The sequence below is a fragment of the Podarcis raffonei genome, chromosome 18 (assembly GCF_027172205.1).
Source record: "Podarcis raffonei isolate rPodRaf1 chromosome 18, rPodRaf1.pri, whole genome shotgun sequence".
Classification (NCBI taxonomy): Eukaryota; Metazoa; Chordata; class Lepidosauria; order Squamata; family Lacertidae; genus Podarcis; species Podarcis raffonei.
This window is the reverse complement of record NC_070619.1, coordinates 7,850,589-7,866,124: the sequence shown is the minus strand read 5'-3', so window position 1 is coordinate 7,866,124 and position 15,536 is coordinate 7,850,589. Positions and strand designations below refer to the sequence as shown.

The 15,536-nt window shown below is 50.0% G+C and overlaps 1 protein-coding gene across 2 annotated transcripts in view; it reads right to left on the bottom strand.

Moving 5' to 3' along the window:
• Positions 1 to 15,536, bottom strand: part of CERS4 (ceramide synthase 4) — a 100,890-nt gene that overhangs the window by 76,073 nt on the left and 9,281 nt on the right. Inside the window, exon 1 of one of the 2 annotated variants that reach the window (XM_053372353.1) lies at positions 225 to 393. The exons of the other annotated variant lie outside the window; for it this stretch is intronic. The gene's annotated coding sequence lies outside the window, so the exon portion shown is untranslated. Of the gene's footprint in view, positions 1 to 224; positions 394 to 15,536 lie in introns of those variants that run through there. 2 annotated transcript variants of the gene reach the window in all.

Sequence of the window (15,536 nt, the reverse complement as noted above, 5' to 3'; positions counted from 1 at the left end):
CCCACGAATCCTTGCTTCAGATCTAGCATTGTGAGCTGTGCCAACGCTGATGCCCAGCTGGCGTTTGGGGAGGGAGCGCCGACGCCGGCTGATGCACAGCCCTGGGGCGCTGTCGCTTCCAGAGCGCGCTGCTTGGGCACTGCCCCTTTTCCCCAGGGAGGGGGGACCCTCCGTCTCTCCCCCCCCAGCCCCCCCGCCAGCCCCCTTCCTGCCCGCATCCAGACCTGCTGCTCCGGCGCGCGCGTCTCCGCCGCTTCTCCGAGGCGCCTTCCGTCGGCTCCGGAGTTCGCCGGAGCTCCGGGTCAGGGTGGAGGGAGACGGGGCGGCCCCGGGAAGGCGGAGCCCCGAGGAGGCGGGCAGAGGCGCTCTCGCTTCGCTTTCCCTCCTTCCCTCCCTCCCGCCTTCGCTTCCCCCTCCTCCGGGGCCGAGAGGGAGGAGCGGAGCCTGTGGATCATCGAGAGCGACGGGGAAAGGCGCAGGAGCAGCCGTGCCTCTGAGCGCGCGCAGAGCGCGGCCAGCCCCAAGCGCAAAAACGCGCGCGCGCCTTGTTGTTGTTGTTGGTTGGTTTGCTTGCTTGCTTGTTATGAAATAAAAAATAAAAATGTGGTCGGATTCTCCCCGCGAGGGGGAGGGCGCCTGGCTGGTCGTGCCTCTGAGCGCGTGCAGAGCGCGGCCAGCCCCAAGCGCAAAAACGCACGCGCGCCTTGTTGTTGGTTGGTTGGTTTGATTGCTTGCTTGTTATGAAATAAAAAATAAAAAATGTGGTCGGATTCTCCCCGCGAGGGGGAGGGCGCCTGGCTGGTGTGCCTCTGAGCGCGTGCAGAGCGCGGCCAGCCCCAAGCGCAAAAACGCGCGCGCGCCTTGTTGTTGGTTGGTTGGTTTGCTTGCTTGCTTGTTATGAAATAAAAAATAAAAATGTGGTCGGATTCTCCCCGCGAGGGGGAGGGCGCCTGGCTGGTGTGCCTCTGAGCGCGTGCAGAGCGCGGCCAGCCCCAAGCGCAAAAACGCGCGCGCGCCTTCTTGTTGTTGGTGGTTGGTTTGCTTGCTTGTTATTAAATAAAAATAAAAATAAAAAATGTGGTCGGATTCTCCCCGCGAGGGGGAGGGCGCCTGGCTGGTCGTGCCTCTGGCGCGCGCAGAGTGCGGCCAGCCCCAAGCGTAAAAACTTGGGCGCATCTTGTTGGTGGTTTGTTTGCTTACTTGTTATGAAATTAAAAAAAATGTGGTCGGATTCTCCCCGCGAGGGGGAGGGCGCCTGGCTGGCCGTGCCTCTGAGCGCGTGCAGAGCGCGGCACGCCCAGAGGGCCAAAACGCGCGCGCGCCCTGTTTGTTTGTTTGTAAAGGGGCTCCTAGGATTTCTTCTGGGTCCTGGAAGGTGTGGGGTAATAATAAGGAAGCAGGGCCTCTGAGCATGTGCAGAGAGCTGCCGGCCCTAATGGCGAAAATGATGGTGCGTGTTGCTGTTGGTTGTTTGTTTGCTTGCTTATTTTTAAAGGGTTTCCTGGGATTTATTCTGGGCACTCAGTTTTGGGGCCTGGAAGGTGTGGGGAATGAAACAGGGCCTCTGAGCCCGTGCAGAGTGCCTTTCACCCTCCCCAATGGATAAAAAAGAGGGTTGGCTCAAGCATGGGAGTAGCCAGTGGGAACAGCTGCCCTCTCCTCAAGTAAATAAATAAAAATGCTTAACTAGAAGTAGAAATGGTAGAACAGATTTTTCTTGACACCTTAAGGCCAGAGGGTGTGGAATTAAGAATTTTTAGTTTTAATTATTCACATCCCTGGTTCCCCTAAAGGAGCTCAAGGTGGCGTTCATTTCTTAATTTTTTTTATTTATGTTAAATTTATAGGCCGCACTTTATCTGTTGGTCTCCCATTTCGCCCTCACACAACCCTGTGAGGTCGATGAGGCAGAGAGAGAAGAGAAGAAGAGGAGTTTGGATTTGATATCCCGCTTTATCACTACCCGAAGGAGTCTCAAAGTGGCTAACAATCTCCTTTCCCTTCCTCCCCCACAACAAACCCTCTGTGAGGTGAGTGGTGCTGAGAGACTTCAGAGAAGTGTGACTGGCCCAAGTTCACCCAGCAGCTGCATGTGGAGGAGCAGGGAAGCGAACCTGGTTCCCCAGATTACGAGTCCACCGCTCTTAACCACTACACCACACTGGCTCTTAGACGGTAACTGGAAACCTAGAGAGCAAGTGGGGTTTTTAAGGGGGCTCCGTTGCCTAGGATTTCTTCTTGGCACCAGAGGCTGGGCCCTGAACGTTGTTGGAGTAATAAGAATCACATAGGTTACCAGATTTTTTTCAATGAATCCGGGGACACTTTTCAACTTCAATGGATTTTGTATGGGGACTGATTTGTAAATCTGAGGACTGTTCCCGGCAAACAGGGACGTCTGGTAACCTTATAGTGTCTCTGAGTATCTGCAGAGTTCCTTTTGCACAATCCCAATGGATAAAACACAGGTGGCCTTTTTAATATATTTTTTAAGAGGCTCAGTAATCTCGGGATTTATACTCGAGTCTCAAAACTGGACCCTGGAAGGTCCAGTGTTTTGACAACAGCAGCGGCACGTTGTTGTTGTTGTTTGGTCGTTTAGTCGTGTCCGACTCTTCATGACCCCCTGGACCAGAGCACGCCAGGCACTTCTGTCTTCCACTGCCTCCCGCAGTTTAGTCAAACTCATGCTGGCAGCTTCGAGAACACTGTCCCACCATCTCGTCCTCTGTCGTCCCCTTCTCCTTGTGCCCTCCATCTTTCCCAACATCAGGGTCTTTTCCAGGGAGTCTTCTCTTCTCCTGAGGTAGCCAAAGTCTTGGAGCCTCAGCTTCAGGATCTGTCCTTCCAGTGAGCACTCAGGGCTGATTTTCTTCAGAATGGATAGGTTTGATCTTCTTGCAGTCCATGGGACTCTCAAGAGTCTCCTCCAGCACCAGAATTCAAAAGCATCCATTCTTCGGCGAGCAGACTTCTTTATGGTCCAGCTCTCACTTCCATACATCACTACTGGGAAAACCATAGCTTTAACTATACAGTCCTTTGTTGGCAAGGTGATGTCTCTGCTTTTTAAGATGCTGGTGGCACGTACATCGAATCAATTCAAATCCGAGAGATGCGTCAAATAGTATGAAGTTTTTTTTCAGAAGCTTGCTTGGAAGAGGGCTGGCTTCGGCAGGGGCCAAAGAGACAATCTGGTGCACCGCAGGAGGGAATTCTAAACCCTCCCCAGCAATCTGTTGCCAAGATCTACGGCTTGTGGACACATTAAGACTCTCCTGTCTGGTATCTAAAACATGCACACAAACAGCCATCACTGAATGGTCTCAGATCCAGTCTCCACAATTGTCAGGTAGGTCTGGGAGAGACTTAGTGTGGCCAATACTGCTGTACACAGGCCCAGGAAGTGACGCTGCCAAAATTTTTAAAAAGGCAGCTTTCTGTGTTCTTAACTTTCTTTCTTTTTAAATATTTATTATTATTTTTTTCTAATTTACATTTCAAAATATTCATCCAAACAACCTTAAATCAATTGATTTCCCTTCTTCTCTTCCCACGGTTCATTCTGCATGTCATCCATCTCTGCATATTTTACATGAACTGTTGTTGTTGTTTAGTCATTTAGTCGTGTCTGCCTCTTCGTGACCCCCTGGATCAGAGCACGCCAGGCACTCCTGTCTTCCACTGCCTCCCGCAGTTTGGTCAAACTCATGCTGGTAGCTTCGAGAACACTGTCCCAGCATCTCGTCCTCTGTCGTCCCCTTCTCCTTGCGCCCTCCATCTTTCCCAACATCAGGGTCTTTTCCAGGGAGTCTTCTCTTCTCATACCATTCAGTAATCCATTGACTGATGAAGCGTGTAGCAAAACCTGTAATATATCCGCAGAGGTAAAAGGTAAAGGTAAAGTGACCCCTGACCAATAGGTCCAGTCGTGGACGACTCTGGGGTTGCGGCGCTCATCTCGCTTTACTGGCCGAGGGAGCCGGCGTACAGCTTCCGGGTCATGTGACCAGCAGGACTAAGCCGCTTCTGGCGAACCAGAGCCGCACATGGAAACGCCTTTTACCTTCCCGCCGGAGTGGTACCTATTTATCTACTTGCACTTTGACGTGCTTTTGAACTGCTAGGTTGGCAGGAGCAGGGACCGAGCAACGGGAGCTCACCCCGTCGCGGAGATTCGAACCGCCAACCTTCTGATCGGCAAGTCCTAGGCTCTGTGGTTTAACCCACAGCGCCACTCGAACAGGTCTCCTTTTGCCCACTCGCGTTATTCTCACCAGGGGGGTGGCTTTGATTTGCCTTCCTGTGACTGATCCATGCATACAGCTTTGTGTTTCCAACTCAAGACCCGTTGAAGAACATCTCATCCAGTTCAATCTTTGAAAAACAGCTTTGAGAAACTTTTTCACATTCTCCAGTGTGCTACCCTTGCCATTGCTGGGGTTGCCATTCTGTGATTGGACTTACGCTACTTGTTGAACGGTTCGTTTATGCAGTCTGTATAACGTTTATTGCACATGTACCTTGTTAAGATACAATTGTACATGTTATCCACTCCATGTTTACAGTATCTCCAGGCTTTCTTTTGTACATGACACCTTTGTTGCTTGAATGGTTACAAGTCTATCTCTATTCTAGCTACTATTCTAGTAAATTTGGTTTTATACTTAAAAGCCAGTTTGTGGTGTTGTTGTTTTGTTGCATTATTATTACTGTCACCACATTTGATACTTTGTGTATATACCTTGAGATACGACAACTATTTTGAAATAGAGCGTTGCACTAGATACACTGTGAACACCATTTTTATGTGTTATTCGGTTGCAGAAGTGATTTGGTCATGAGAACGGCGCTGCAAAACAGAGGAGACCGAGTTTCGAATCGCAGAATTGTAGAGTTGGGCCGGAATGCAGGAATATTAAGCAACGCCCATATGGGAATCGAACCTGCAACCTTGATGTTACCAGCTGCTAGGTTGGCAGGAGCAGGGACCGAGCAACGGGAGCACACCCCGTCGTGGGGATTCGAACCGCCGACCTTCTGATCGGCAAGTCCTAGGCTCTGTGGTTTAACCCACAGCGCCACCCACGTCCCATACGACATACCATATTCATTTCTAATTCACATCCCATTCCTTATATTCAATTATGAACTTTTTGATTTTTTTACTTTTGTTTCCTTTCCCATTATTCGCCAGCTATCGTTTTATCGATTCCAGCTCCTTACATAACAGCAACATCTTCCCTTAAAGAACGAAAGAGGTTTATGCCATCCCCTTGTCCGTCCACTTAAACACCATTGCTTATTATTTCTATATTAATTTTTCTTTCTTTTCCGTCTTGCGACGGAACGGCAGGCTGTTGTAAGATCTCTTCAGCCCACCTGCGAGGTGATCTGCACAGATCAGAGGTGACGGAGAGGAAAGGAGAAGCAATTGAAATGCAATTAAAAACAATATAGCACTCAGCACCATGCAGTACCAGGCAGAGAGAATTTGCTAAGTGGTCCCCTAAGGCCCAAAGCAATTTTCAATCGGTCCCATGTGGGAGAGGAATTTGGGAAATGCTGATGTAGGTAGTTCTCTGGTTAATGGCTGCTTGGCAGACTGAGCATGGATCTCTGACCAGTGGCGTAGCGTGGGGGATGCAGGGGGGGCCGGCCGCACCGGGCGCAACATCTGGGGGTTAGGGTTAGGGGGCGCAAATCCACGGGTTAGGGGGCGCAAATTACTTGCCTTGCCCCGGGTGCTGACAACCCACGCTACGCCACTGTCTCTGACCAAGTTACAGTGGCGAGTTGGGTGGTTGTGGGGAGCTCACAAGTAATAATAATAATAATAATAATAATAATAATAATAATATATTTAAACCCCGCCCATCTGACTGGGTTTCCCAAGTCACTTTGGGCGGCTCCCAACAGAATATTATTATTATTATTAATATTAATAATAAAGTGATAAAATATCAAGCATTAAAACTTCCCTAAACAGGGCTGTCTTCAGATGTCTTCTAAAAGTCAGACAGTTGTTTATTTCCTTGACATCTGATGGGAGGGTGCCACCACCGAGAAGGCCCTCTGCCTGGTCCCCTGTAACCACACTTCTCGCAGGGAGGGAACTGCCAGGAGGCCCTCAGAGCTGGACCTCAGTGTTCAGGCAGAACGATGGGGGTGGAGACGCTCCTTCAGGTATACTGGGCTAAGGCTGTTTAGGACTTTAAAGTTCAGCACCAACACTTTGAATTGTGCTCAGAAACGTCCTGGGAGCCAATGGAAGTCTTTTGGGTGTTATATGGTCTCAGCGGCTGCTTCCAGTCCCCAGTCTAGCTGCCACATTCTGGATTAGTTGTAGTTTCCCGGTCACCTTCAAAGGTAGCCCCACATACAGCACATTGCAGTAGTCCAAGCGGGAGATAACCAGAGCATGCACCACTCTGGCCACACAGTCTGTGGGCAGGTAGGGTCTCATCCTGCATACCAGATGGAGCTGGTAGACAGCTGCCCTGCGCACAGAATTGACCCGCTCCTCCATGGACAGCGGTGAGTCCAAAATGTGGGGCATAGGAATTTGTTCATTCCACCCCCTCCAAAATATAGTCCAGCCCCCCACAAGGTCTGAGGGACAGTGGACCGGCCCCCTGCTGATAAAGTTTGCTGACCCCTGTTCTTAGCGAGCCTAGGTAAAGGTAAAGGGACCCCTGACCGTTAGGTCCGGTCATGGCTCATCTCGCTTTACTGGCCAAGGGAGCCGGCGTACAGCTTCCGGGTCATGTGGCCAGCAGGACTAAGCCACTTCTGGCGAACCAGAGCAGCACATGGAAACACCGTTTACCTTCCTGCCAGAGCGGTACCTATTTATCTACTTGCATTTTGAGGTGCTTTCGAACTGCTAGGTTGGCAGGAGCTGGGACGGAGCAACGGGAGCTCACCCCGTTGCAGGGATTCGAACCGCCGACCTTCTGATTGGCAAGTCCTAGGCTCCACAGCGCCACCCGTGTCCCCTTAGCAGGTATACTTGGAGTTAAATACCATCTGTGAATATTTTCAGGTCGTTCTCCGGGTGTGCTCCCATTTCACAGGGGGATAACTGAGGCCTAGCTGCAGAGGACTGGCCTTTGCCAAAGTCCAAGCCCAGATCAAATCCTGCTCTTCCCTCCCTCTTCCTTTCCCCGCCCTCGGTCTGCCAGCTCCCCCTCCCTGGGACTGTCCTGTGCGATCAGCCTTGAATAGGCCATCTTGACCGGTGCAAAGTTTTAAATAAACAGCAGAGGCCAAAAGGCATTCATTCCACCTCTTGCCCCTTGATGAATCTCTATCCCGCGGGGGACAAGAGGCTGCCTAGCAATCAACTTTTGTGTTTCCACCTAGCGAAGGCTCCCTCTCCATGTTCTCTTAGGCCATCGAGAAAAAAACCTTTACAGTAACTAATATTCTTTGAACAGCTGTGCCGATCACTTAGCCGACAAGCTCCTTTGTAATCCAATTCTGGAGGAGCATACTGTACAAACCCTCCCCGTGCCAACTTGGCACGGCCCATTCGCTGCTGGCACCCCGGGCGGTTCTGACGTTGCAACTGCACACAAGCTCAGAGCGGCACCTCGCGCTCGACCCAGCAAAATGCAAAAAAACACAACCCAACAACCTCAAACAAACAGCTGCAGTTTTGCCTGCCCAAGTCTAGCAGGCAGGTTGTTAGCCCTGCAGACAGGTGTGGCGTAAAGGTGGGAAGGCACAGATCCAGCCTCAACTCTCCCTAAAGGAGGGGTGTGAAACCCTTAGCAGAATGAGGGCCATATTCCCTTCTAGCTAAAGGCCCCGGGGCCACATGGTGGCTCTGGGCAGGGAGAGGGAAAGGGAGGCAATTGAAACATGAGCACACCTGAGATTTCTGCGAGGAAAATAGGGACGTCCTATTCCAGGGGTTGACGCTGTGGGTTAAACCACAGAGCCTAGGGCTTGCTGATCAGAAGGTCGGTGGTTCGAATGCCTGCGATGGGGTGAGCTCCCGTTGCTCAGTCCCTGCTCCTGCCAACTTAGCAGTTTGAAAGCACATCAGAGTGCAAGTAGATAAAAAGGTACCCCTCCGGAGGGAAGGTAAACGGCGTTTCCATGCGCTGCTCTGGTTCGCCAGAAGCGGCTTAGTCCTGCTGGCCACATGACCCGGAAGCTGTACGCCGGCTCCCTTGGCCAGTAAAGTGAGATGAGCACCGCAACCCCAGAGTCGGCCACGACTGGTCCTAATGGTCAGGGGTCCCTTTATCTTTACCCCACTGCTATGCGAAAGCACGCCTTGGTTTAAGAAAGCTTCCAGCATATATAACAACATAATAAAACATTAAACATTAAAATAAAACTTCCCTTGGGGTTCCGATAACTCCATTACCTCCAACATCTCTCCAATGAACATAGGGGCATCCTAGGGAAAAGCGGGACATTTTTGGATCAAATCAGAAACTGGGACGGCTTTTCTAAATCAGGGAGGTCCCTGGAAAATAGGGGCACTTGGAGGGTCTGCTATTGTTGCAGAAGAGGGGTTTAAACCACTCTGAGGACTGTCCTTTCACGAGGGGAATAGGGGTCTACGAGCCTCTCTTGACATTCTCAACAGACTACATTTCCCAGGATGCTTTGGGGGAAGGCCTTATTGTTTGAAGGCAGGGACATTCTAAGAAAAATAGGGACATCCTAAGGAAAAGAGGGGACGCGGGTGGCGCTGTGGGTAAAAGCCTCAGCGCCTAGGGCTTGCCGATCGAAAGGTCGGCGGTTCGAATCCCTGCGGCGGGGTGCGCTCCCGTTGCTCGGTCCCTGCTCCTGCCAACCTAGCAGTTCGAAAGCACGTCAAAGTGCAAGTAGATAAATAGGGACCGCTTACTAGCAGGAAGGTAAACGGCGTTTCCGTGTGCGGCTCTGGCTCGCCAGAGCAGCGATGTCATGCTGGCCACGTGACCCAGAAGTGTCTCCGGACAGCGCTGGCCCCCGGCCTCTTGAGTGAGATGGGCGCACAACCCTAGAGTCTGTCAAGACTGGCCCGTACGGGCAGGGGTACCTTTACTTTTAAGGAAAAGAGGGACTTTCAAATCGGAAACCGGGATGGCTTCTGTGAATCCGGGACTGTCCTGGAAAAGAGGGAGACTCAGAAGGTCTGTCCTCCAACTCATCCCTGACCTTGCATTTCTTGCATCCTCCAGGCAATCTGCACATTCTCCGGTCAGGATGCAGAGTCTCCAAGAATCGTACTCTTCCCCCCCCCACCCCTTTTTCCGTTGAGAAATGTGCAGTTATCTATATCCTTGAGCTGCTGTTTCTCCCCTGCTTAATCTTACATGGCCCAAGAACTATCTCCTGCTAATCAGCCAGACGGTAGGAAGACGTGAGGGTTCCCGATAAAGATTATCTTTTTCCCCTGTTAACGGAAAAATCCGAGGGCTCGCTTGGACAAAAAACAAAGACACCAACCAGGATTACTTGGAGCAAAACAGCAGCCTGTAGGCTTGGCCTTTATGGATCTGTTGCAACAGGGTGCTCCCCTCACCTGCAGGAGAGAGGAGGGACCCAGAAAAATGATGTGCAAGGCCTTATAAAGACTTTTGAAATTGCCACCCGCGGCGGGGTGAGCTCCCGTCTTTCGGTCCCAGCTCCTGCCCACCTAGCAGTTCGAAAGCACGCCTAAGTGCAAGTAGATAAATAGGTACCGCTTTATAGCGGGAAGGTAAACGCCGTTTCCGTGCGCTGCGCTGGTGCTGGCTCGCCAGAGCAGCTTCGTCACGCTGGCCACGTGACCCGGACAGCGCTGGCCCCCGGCCTCTTAAGTGAGATGGGCGCACAACCCTAGAGTCAGACACGACTGGCCCATATGGGCAGGGGTACCTTTACCTTTTAGATCAAGACCACCCCCAGAAACATCATACATACATCACATAAGGGGTGTAACCTAAGACCACCCCCCAGATACATCACACCTACATCACAGAAAAGGCGCTCTACAACAGAAATTTGAATGTTGTTTTTCTCCTGTCCTTGTTTATCTCCTGTCTGGCAGGTTACTTGATTGACTGCCTGGGGAGCCTGGCCAGTCTTCTGTAATGATAAATACTTAGTTCCTGGGCCAGGTCACAGGCTCACACCCTATTCATATCTTAAATGTGCCCTTAAGACAGGATTTGTGAGGAAGGAGACATTGGGGAGGTTTCCCACTTTGACCTTGCAGAGAAAACATTTGCTCAGTTTAGGAATCAAAATGGTTCCAGGTCGGTCTTTCTGTGCTGATCTATGTACGTGCTTGGTTGGTGCACTTACGAACATTACCATATATCTAAGACCATAAAATTCCTATCATTGCCCAAGACCTATCCCCTGCTTATCAGCCGGATGGTAGGAAGATGTGAGGGTCCCTGATAAAGATTATCTCCCCCCCCCCGTAAACCGGCCCCAGCTGGTGAGATTGCAAGCGCATTCACATGACAAGCGCATGCTGGGTTTTTGTTTCAAAGCTGCCTAATTTATCATGGCTTCTTGTCCATGCCAGTCCTGGGAACTGTAGCCAATTGAGGAGCTGAGAACCCTGTTAGAAATCTAATGGGGGATTCACAGTCCCTGACGGCGCCATAAGTACTTTATCCCTGCTGGCAAAGGAATCGAAGAATCGTAGAGTTGGATGGGACCCCCAGAGGTCCTCTATCCCAACCCCTTGAGACGCAGGAATCTCAGCTAAAGCATCCATGCCAGACGGCCACCCAACCTCTGCTTAAAAACCTGCAAGGAAGGAGAGTTCGCCATCTTCCTGAGGGGAGACCGTTCCGCAGTCAAACAGCAGAGTTAAGGGCAGTGCCGGATTTACGTATAAGCTAAACGAGCTATATCTTAGGGCCCCACTCTTTTGGGGGCCCCCAAAAGTTTAAAGGGAAGAAAACCTGGATGTACATTTCCAAAATATAAGATAAAAAACAAATAAAATAAAACAACAGTATTTTGTGGTGTGTAGGCTCCTGTGATGTAAGTCATGGGCCCCGCCTGCTAGCCTGTTCCCTAAAATATTCCTGGTTTGCTCCTTTCTGATGCGGGTGGCGCTGTGGGTCAAACCACAGAGCCTAGGACTTGCTGATCAGAAGGTTGGTGGTTCGAATCCCCGCGATGGGGTGAGCTCCCGTTGCTCGGTCCCTGCTCCTGCCAACCTAGCAGTTCGAAAGCACGTCAAAGTGCAAGTAGATAAATAGGTACCGCTCCAGTGGGAAGGTAAACGGCGTTTCCGTGCGCTGCTCTGGTTCGCCAGAAGCGGCTTAGTCCTGCTGGCCACATGACCCGGAAGCTGGACGCCGGCTCCCTCGGCCAATAAAGCGAGATGAGCGCTGCAACCCCAGAGTCGGCCACGACTGGACCTAATGGTCAGGGGTCCCTTTACCTTTTATATATGTTGGAAGCTGCCCAGAGTGGCAGTAAGATAGGTGGGGTATAAATAGCAAAATCAGTATTATGGAATGGGACGTCCCTATATTTTCATTGGAGAAATGATCGGAGGGTATGGAATAGGATAGTCCTAGCCAACTCTCAGCCCCTTTAACAGACCACATGTTATGTACTAAGCTTGGATCTTAGATCAATAGGTAAGTAGGATCCTAAAATGCAAAAATTGATTGGCTTGCAGGAGAAGACCAATCAGGCTCCAGGAGGGAAGCAGAATCAGCCAATCAGAAGGGACTCATTGTGTAAATACAGTGGTACCTCAGGTTACATACACTTCAGGTTACATACGCTTCAGGTTACAGACTCTGCTAACCCAGAAATAGTGCTTCAGGTTAAGAACTTTGCTTCAGGATGAGAACAGAAATCGCGCGGCGGCGGCGGCAGGAGGAGGCCCCATTAGCTAAAGTGGTGCTTCAGGTTAAGAACAGTTTCAGGTTAAGAACGGATCTCCGGAACGAATTAAGTACTTAACCTGAAGTACCACTGTAATGTATATAAAAGCCTGAGGTTTGTGGGGGCAACAAAATCACTGTTTTACAAGCTGCAATTAAGAGCATGAAATCACTACAGGACTCCGAGTCATAGCTGTCAACGTTTCCCGCGAGGAATCCTATTTGGAATATGGGGATTTCCCTTAAAAAAAGGGAAACGTTGACAGCTATGCTCCGAGAATATTTCACCACAGTTCCCAGAATCCTTTGGGGGAAGACACGATGGCTATTTAAAGCTGTATTGAAGTGTTATAAATGCAGATTGTGAACGGGACTTGAATGGTTTCCCGCAGTGTCGAGAACACTGTTTCCTGCTGGTCGTTTTGCAATCAGTTTCGGATGCCTCTCTGCCTTCCACACAGACACGTTTTTGGCTCTAGGCCTGGTCCTGTTGGAGAGAGAGAGAGAGAGAGAGAGAGAGAGAGAGAGAAAGAAAGAAAGAAAGAAAGAAAGAAAGAAAGAAAGAAAGAAAGAAAGATCTGGTGGGCTTCCTCTTGTCCCTTCAGACGGTGGCGCGCACATTTCCTCTGCCCTCCCCAGTCAGCAGTCCTCGAGCGAGGCAACCTCGTTTGGCTAGCCAGGGATTCTCCCAGGCAGACCTCACCCTTTGACTCCAAACGCTCCTCTTCTCCCCCTCCCGCCCTATCTGATCCTGAACACGAGTTGATCTTTGGACAGCACATCAGCAAAAAAACCCCACAGATCCCTCGTTCGCCTAATCTGGCACCGAGAGCTGCTGACATGTCACCGGAGAGCGATTGCATTCACATCTCTCCCGACGATCCGGACGGGGCAATGTCTGTTCAGCGAGAGGGTTAGATTGTGCTGACACCAGATCTCCGGATTTCTTGGAAAGGAAGCGAGGACATGGCTGCGGGGAGGGCTGTGAGGCTGGGAATTGTCTCTGGGAAACAACCAGGGCCTTGTTTCTGCCCGGAAGGGAACTGATGTGTGTGCCATGTGTGTGTGTGCGCGCACGCTTTTTCCTTTTCACCAAATCTCGCGTCTTGGGAGTCCAAGCAGACTGAATCTCTCCCAGAAAAACAACGCAGAAGTTCTTTATCCTCTAATCCCCTTATCTCAGGGGTTGCGATAACTAAGTGGTCGGGGCACGACTCTGCTCATTCTTAGAACATTCAGTAAATATGTTCCCTACATGTGCCTGGTAGTTTGGAGGGCTCTTTGCCCTGAAGACCTTACAGTTTAAAAAAGGTCAAATCTTCACATACAGGCCTGGCTCGCTTGTGACACCAAACCATGGTTTGCTCATTATTAAACCATGGTCTGGCGGCATTCTGCTCAAACCCATGCATATAATTTTTTTTATTAAATTTTGTTCCACAACTTAACATGCTCATTTTTACATCCTTAAGATATCAATGACTTCTTCTCTTTCCATGGTTCATTTTGCATACCATAAACTCCTGCATATTTTACAAAAACTATACCATTCAGTTTCCCATTATTACATCCTTCAAAACTTATTTACGCTGTTGAATTTATCTTAAGGCTGCCAACAGTTTCATATGTATACAACCCCCCCCTATATATTCAATAAATGCTTTCCAATCTTCTCTAAATGTTCTCTTATTCTCTTCTTGTTCTCTTATTCTGTATGTTAAGTCTGCAAGCTGCACATATTCTGTCAACTTAACTTGCAAGAATACTTTGTTTGGGACCTCACTCATTTTCCATTTTTAGGCTAACAAAACCCGGGCTGCAGTAATGGTATACATAAATAACCTTTTTTTTTGGACACCTGGGAATTTCAGTCTGAATTATCCCCAACAGAAAGGACTCTGGTTTTCCCCCCAATTCATTATAAATTATTTCCCAATACTCTTTTACCCTTTTAAAAGTCCATGACACGTGAAAGAATATTCCTTCTGCATCTTTGCATCTCCAGCGCTTATCTCATTCAGTCTTATGCATTTTGCAAGCCTAAAGGTAAAGGTAAAGGGACCCCTGACCATTAAGTCCAATTGTGACCGACTCTGGGGTTGCAGCGCTCATCTCACTTTACTGGCCGAGGGAGCCGGCGTACAGCTTCCGGGTCATGTGGCCAGAAGGACTAAGCCGCTTCTGGCAAAACCAGAGCAGCGCACGGAAATGCCGTTTACCTTCCCGCCAGAGCGGTACCTATTTATCTACTTGCACTTTGACATGCTTTTGAACTGCTAGGTTGGCAGGAGCAGGGACTGAGCAACGGGAGCTCACCCCGTTGTGGGGATTCGAACCGCCGACCTTCTGATCGGCAAGCCCTAGGCTCTGTGGTTTAACCCACAGTGCCACCCATGTCCCTCCTTTGCAAGCCTACTCGGAGTTAAATTCCATCTGTGGATCATTTTCAAGTAGTTCGCCTTCAAAGAATCACATGCTGTGAACTTCAAGTCACTTTTCCAGAGTTTTCCCCAGAGGTTAAAATCTATATTGTGACCTATATCTATTGCCCAGTGTGTCACAGAGCTCAGACCAACAGCTTTGCTATGCTTTTATTAAGAATGGTTGCAGGTCGCTCAGCTATTTCTTTTTGAGCAAGACTTGATGCAAGGAGCTTCAATTTCTGATTACAGTAATCTCTTCCAGCTATAATTAACCTTCTGAGTCAAGGCCCTCAGGTCTGATTCATACCAATATTCCACCCAGCCCTCTGGGCCTTTCAAGATCTGTCCACTGAAGCGGCCGTCTCCCTTTGCCCAACGCTAGGGCCAGAACTCACTGCAGATGGTGACAGCAGTCACGAAATTAAAAGACGCCTGCTTCATGGGAGAAAAGCAATGACAAACCTAGACAGCATCTTAAAAAGCAGAGACATCACCTTGCCAACAAAGGTCCGTATAGTAAAAGCTCTGGTTTTCCCAGTAGTGATGTATGGAAGTGAGAGCTGGACCCTAAACAAGGCTGATCGCCGAAGAATGGATGCTTTTGAATTCTGGTGCTGGAGGAGACTCTTGAGAGTCCCATGGACTGCAAGAAGATCAAATCTCTCCATTCTTCAGGAAATCAGCCCTGAGTGCTCACCAGAAGGACAGATCCTGAAGCTGAGGCTCCAAGACTTTGGCCACCTCAGGAGAAGAGAAGACTCCCTGGAAAAGACCCTGATGTTGGGAAGGATGGAGGGCACAAGGAGAAGGGGACGACAGAGGACGAGATGGTGGGTCAGTGTTCTCGAAGCTACCAGCATGAGTTTGACCAAACTGCAGGAGGCAGTGGAAGACAGGAGGGCCTGGCGTTCTCTGGTCCTGGGGGTCACGAAGAGTCGGACACGACTAAACGACTAAACAACAACAACAAGGGCCGGAACTGTTCGTCTTTTGGCTCTCCGAAGCTGCAGAGTTTTTGACTTCGAAACAAGTGGATCCCGTGGGGCAGAGGCAAAGGCCGTCTCCCCTGGCATTGGCTGCTGGCTACCAAAGGCTTCTTGGCTCCCATGCAACCCCCCCGCCAACGTCTCCCTCTCTCATTTCCGGAGAGACACAGAATGCAAACCCCTCTGCGTTGCTTCTACAGGAAGCCGTGAGCATGAAGCTCTCTCATGACGCGGGTTATTTATAGCCCCTTATCGCAGTCCCGGCTTATTGGCAAAGC